Source organism: Austrofundulus limnaeus, unplaced genomic scaffold, assembly GCF_001266775.1.
Source record: "Austrofundulus limnaeus strain Quisiro unplaced genomic scaffold, Austrofundulus_limnaeus-1.0 Scaffold81, whole genome shotgun sequence".
Lineage (NCBI taxonomy): Eukaryota > Metazoa > Chordata > Actinopteri > Cyprinodontiformes > Rivulidae > Austrofundulus > Austrofundulus limnaeus.
The window spans coordinates 76540-82985 of NW_013952483.1; positions in this window are offsets into that span (position 1 = coordinate 76540).

Sequence of the window (6446 nt, forward strand, 5' to 3'; positions counted from 1 at the left end):
TATGTTTTTGAAGAGAATTTAATTCAAGCYTGACTGCAGTCACAGTTTCTTTATTTCCTGTTTCACAAAACCAATCTCATTTCAAAACACATTTTTTAAAAAGATCAATAGGTCTGYTTTTTGTCCGTCCACAACAAGTTTCCATATTTGAAGCTCGCCAGTTGTTTTGGATCCTGGGAGACCCCGAGGTTTTGATCTGCGTTGCCAGGCAGCATCATCAAAGCAACCGTGACATCATCCCTGACAAAGTTAATGAAGTAACAGAACAGCTTTCACAGCCTGTGGGCTGGGCCTAAAAGTTGCCTCAGTTGCAGCAGATTTGAGTCACAGATCTGACGGCGACTTTCAGAGAATCCTGACTTAATATCACAAAGTGAGCCGCAGTTCAGATAGGAATCGTTAATTACTGCAGCTTTTAGGGATTGTTAAGCGGGTGAAAAGCATCTAAGGCTGCTTTAATCACAGCTCACATCAAAGTTTGCTGACTGGAATAATAATTAAATGTTTACAATTTCAGTATAAGTGCGACGTTTYGGCTGACAACTGAAACATTTAATCTCATCAGGGTGCTTAAGTTTTTGTTTTTTTCTCTATTTCTCACATGTTCCATCTCCAATTTTAGAGATATATTATAGCTAATAATAACTCKGCTGCGTATATTGGGCAAATTTTTAAWCAAGGTTTTAGCAAAACTCCTTAACCCTTTAAAGCCTGACCCTTTATAAAATAGTCAGAAAATTCACATTTTTTTTAGAACTGACATGTTTTTTGGGCCTTTAAACAAAATCAAAAAAAAATTATTTTTTTTGCCACATCACTTTGTTTATGATATATTTTTTGCATCAAATCTGATACACTGGGCTGTTTGGGTAACATTTTGCTCACAACAAAGTTAAATTAAGAAACAAAAGACAGTTTTGCCCATAACTTTTAACAAGTTTAGAACACTCTAGGGAATTTACTTCTTTGTTTTTTGTTACAATGAAGTATTTACAGCCATTTATTTCACTTSGTGGTAGGCACAAATACAGTTTCTGTTCTTGTTCAGGAACAGATGTACCTTACACTTTATAAAAAAATTGCCATCTATTATCATATTGATGACATTKTCTTACTTTCTTTTTTCTCTCTTCTTCCTCAATTCTCTTTGACATCTAGCACGTAAATAATTAGTCAGTACAGCGTAGAGATTATAATTTCAAAGGAACCACTTTGAAAATAGCCAAAATGTGTTTTCCAATGGCATTTGAGTAATTAATCAATCATCCAAAATAGTGTGTGGTTGTAGTATTGTGGCAAAAATACTGTTGATTAAATTACTAAAATTACTAAAACGTCACATGACAATTCAGGACTGGAGCAACTTATATACCTGCAGTATCAAGTTTGGTTCACAAATTTTTAACACGTTTTAACTGTACTATTACAATATTTTTAAGTAATCATGCACTGTTTCAACACAGAAAGTATTTCTTTCAAAAATACAAACAATATTGATGTTATTCTTACCATAACTTCTCCAAAATTAGCAAAAGTTTTCCTGAAAAAAAAATGTGTGGATGACCTCATGTCAGAAGACATTTTGAAAAGGCAAAAAAAAAAAAGGAGTTCCACTTCCTGCAGTACATTGTTAATCCACTAGAGGGCAGAATACAGGTCTCACATGATATACACTCCTGGTCAAAATCTTAAGACCAGTCAAAAAAGTGTAAGAATTTGCATTTTGCACTGTTGGATCTTAAGAAGGTTCTAAGTAGAGCTTCACAATGTTAAAAGAAGAAATCAGTGCAAGAGACAAGAACTTTTGAGCAGGGAATTTTCTGAAAACTGCATTTACACTCAAACAGGATTTTTTTCAGCTGATCAAAAGTTTAAGACCATAGCTCAAAAAAAAAAAACCAGAAAACCCCCCAAAACAGAAATCAACGTGTCAAAAAAAGGACTCAGGAATGAGTAGCTCCACCATTCTTGTTGATGACTTCAAACAATCATTTAGGCATGCTTGATGCCAGTGTTTCCAGGAGGCTAGAGGGAACGTTGCTCCAAGTGTTGAAGATGGCTTCACGAAGGGCATCCACTGTCTGGAACTGATGTCCATTTTTGTAAACTTCCCTTGCCATCCATCCCCAAATGTTCTCATTTGGGTTTAGATCCGGGGAACCTGCAGGATGGTCCAAAAGAGTGATGTTATTCTCTTGGAAGAASTCCTTTGTCAGGCGGGCATTGTGAACTGCAGCATTGTCCTGTTGAAAAACCCAATCATTACCACACAGACGAGGGCCCTCAGTCATGAGGGATGCCCGCTGCAACATCTCCACATCAGCTGCTGTTTGACGCCCCTGCACAACCTGAAGCTCCATTGTTCCATTGAAGGAAAACGCACCCCAAATCATGATGGCGCCCCCACCACTGTGCCGTGTAGAAAACATCTCAGGTGGGGTCTCCTTGCCAGTAACGTTGGAAGCCATCAGGACCATCAAGGTTAAATTTTTTCTCATCAGAGAATACAACTTTCTTCCACCTTTCAATGTCCCATGTTTGGTGCACCCTTGCAAAGTCCAAATGGGCAATTTTGTGGCGTTGAAGAAGACGTGGCCTTTGAAGACGTTTTTTGTTTCTGAAGCCCTTCTCTCACAGATGCCGTCTGATGGTTATTGGGCTGCAGTCAGCACCAGTAATGGCCTTAATTTGGGTAGAGGATCGTCCCGTGTCTTGACGGACAGCCAATCGGATCTTGCAGCTCAGAGCTGGGGAAGTTTTTTTGGGTCTACCACTTGACTTTTTTGTTCCATAACCCTCAGGATCATTTAAAAAAAATGCAAAATGACTGTCTTACAGCGTCCAACTTCAGCAGCGATGGCACGTTGTGAGAGGCCTTGCTTATGCAGCTCAACAATCCTACCACGTTCAAAGTCAGTGAGCTTTTTTRCTTTTGCCATCAGGAGGTCTTGACAGTGTAAAGACTTGACAGAAAATGACATGGAATCCAGATTTTTGCACAGCTTTTGGCTTTTAAAGACTATGGTATTAAACTTTTGATCAGCTGAAAAAAATCATGTTTGAGTGTAAATGCAGTTTTCAGAAAATTCCCTGCTCAAAAGTTCTTGTCTCTTGCACTGATTTCTTCTTTTAACATTGTGAAGCTCTACTTAGAACCTTCTTAAGATCCAGTGGTGCAAAATGCAAATTCTTGCACTTTTTTGACTGGTTTTAAGATTTTGATCAACAGGTTTTTGAGGAAAATATTGACCACGTTGATAAAATATAGGTCACAGAATCCTGCATAGCAAATATGATACATCACAACTCAGTTGGTTTTACTGAGCCAACATAGCTGAGACACACGAGCCCTACCTGATCACGTTATTTAAAAGGTTCGACCAAAATAGCTCAGTTCCTGCCGTATCTCTGGCAGTAACACTAAATGCACGTAAGCTGCTTTCTCAGAGTCAAACCTCCTCCATCAAAGGGAGTCTTCTTGTGTGTCAGATCATGCCAAATTACCCAGCGCCTAAAATATTCTTTATCAAGCTCCAGACATGTGTTTCCAATGTTCTTTAAATACACTGCCTTTACACGCACACATGCAATCAAACACGCCGTCCGATGCCAGATAGTTAAGAGAAAACCCCTCCCTTGTTGTCTCTCAGACAGAGTTCAGCCTGTCTATGTTTCCTCCCATAATTATTGTTGCTTTTCCCCTTCAAGAAAATAATAAAAATATTTTTAAAAAGCAACACAGCTAAGATGAGCTTCCACGCTTTAGTCAGTTTAATTTGGAAGATTCACCTGAAACAAGTCGGCGCAACAATTTGACTTCCTTTTATGGTGCAAAGATTATTTTAAATCATTTACTTAAACTCATTTTTACATTAGAGCAGGTTTAAATTCACAAAACAGTTATTTGTCACATTTTATCCTAAAGTTTTAACATCTGAGAAGTAACAGCTGCTTGAAACCCTGAAAATAAAGTTAGGCACAATCTCATGCATTATTGTGGGAGGGTCACACTCAGTGTTGGGAATGAGTCTCATCTACTACCACACCACATTTTAGCCCAATAAATGCAAAACTGCCTGAGCTGTAGTAAATTTGGAGTCGGTTATTTATGATAAGCTGTGGAGGCTATTTTATTTTGGGGTGACTCCAGAAGTTAATCATTTGTAGATTTACATTCATTGTTTATGTCCTAAAAGTTGTATTAAAATCTTTCCTGTGGTTCATGAGATATTTTGCTAACAGACAGGTACAGTTGATTCCAATAATTGATTGCAAAGTTTTGACAACAGATGTTGTGCAATCAGTTAGTTCTCAGAATATGTGTTGGGAATGAGTGTCAGCTACTACCAYGTCAAATTTTAGCTCATTATTTGTCAAAATGTTTGAGTTATATTCATTTTTGKACTTTTAAAGATCAGGCAGCCATCTTGGATGGGGTTAACTCCAAAAGTTAAACAGTTCTAGATTTACATGCGATGAGTCCTATCTGCTAGTTTCACTTAAATCAGTGCCGTGGTTCATGAGATATTTTGCTAACAGACAAAAAAAAACATCTGCTTTTACCTTTTGGAGGTGAGCAGTAATGTTGCCACAGTTCTGATACAGAGGAGTTTAATGCATGTTGCATAATAGTAAAAAAAATAATAAAATAAAAAATATTAGAGCGTTTGTGTTGCTTTCTGTGATTTACGTTTAGCAAAATAAATGAGTGGCAGCAGCTTTTTACGGCATTATCTGACTTTACTCCCAGAGAGCTTCATGTGAACTCACGACACTGTGGTCAATCAAACCACCCTCTCTGTGGCCTGGCTGCAACCCTGCATGATTTTACCCACCCACACACACAAACACACACACACAAACACACAAACTCACACACACACAGTCAGAGCCACTGCAGTCTCGTAAACCCAGGATGTGTTGTTTCCAGCTGCAGTAATATTTTATGGGGGTTTTGGAAAGAGGAATACAAGCTGCACAGGTCACGACACGAGTTTACTGAGTGTGTCTGAAGAAAACGTTTTAATTCTGTCCCAAAATGACYGGTTTCATTTGATTGTAGTTAGTTTGTCACGCAGGTCTCGTTTTTTTTAATTCCCCAGGTTCATCYTATTGATTTTTACGTGACATTTTAGGTATAGATTTTTGTTTTTCTGCTCAGACTGACCRTTATAATTAGGGCTGCACAATAGATCGCAAATTTATTGTCATCAATATCAGTGTGCGCAATATTCATATCGCAAAAAACTAATGTGTTTGAAGAGTTGTATTTTTTTTCATGAGAATGCAATATTTAGTCAGAAGATAAGTCTCACGGCAGCAAATCTCAACCCAGACACAAAKAGCATTGCCAAAAATGCGAAAGGTCACAGCAGAAAGGGATGAAAGCAAAGAAAACGTACATCACACCTGATATTGTCATTGCAATATTTACTAATATCGTGCAGCCATAGTTACAGTGATTGGAGTTTGAAACAGAACCAGGAAGGGGTTAATAGGAACAACCAGTCSCAGTGAAATTTAAAACAGGTGTGGGGTACCACCCCCAGCAACCTCTGACCCGATGATCTTAACCTGCGAGGTGGTGTGTGGAACTGAACCAAGTCGGAGATAAAAGATGGAGCTTGTCCGTGCAAAACTCTAAAAGTTAAACGTAGGATTTTAAAAARGAATTATTAAATTAACTGAAAGAAATAGGCAAAAGAAGAAAAAGGGGGCTCATCAGAAGAAGGCAGATGTGCTYCTTTAATGTCTTCAGCTCCAAAGAGGCAAAAATATTAGGTTTTTCTTCCTCTGAAATGTCTGACCTCTTTTTTTATTTCTTTCTTCTGTTTTTTTTTTCTTTTTATGACAAGTCATAAAACTCAGAGCCAAAACCTGCTGGATGCCTTTATATAGAAAACACTAAAATGGCAAATAAGAGTGACTCACGAAACATGGGCGACCGGAGGGGAAAGCAAAAAAGAGGAAGAAGACAAATAAAAAAGAAGGTTTTTTTTTTTGGATTTAGTTGAAGAAATGTGACTAAACCAGGAAATAAGAGCTGTTGTAAGACAATATGTTCATTCGTAATCCGCCTGCAGCTCATGACTCACCTCAGGCTAGAACCACTGCTGAGAAGATCCCTGAAGGACTTTTTATTATACACCTATGATTTGATTGGTGCTGGCATTTTAATGTGGTTAATTGGCAAATGTTATCACTGGTTCAGCAGTTTGTTAGACTGAGCATTACATCAGAGGATCACAATCTAAAAGCATGTATTGATGCTTTTAAAGGTTTCCACTGACTGGATTAGTTGTTTTAAAGTTTTCTTGTTGCTGCATAAAACGTAACAGATTAAATCCAATATGAGTACTAAAACTTTGTGAAAAAATGAAACAGACCTGATTTTAATGTCTGTGTCTCTGAGTTTAGGTGCAATCATATATATATATGTATATATA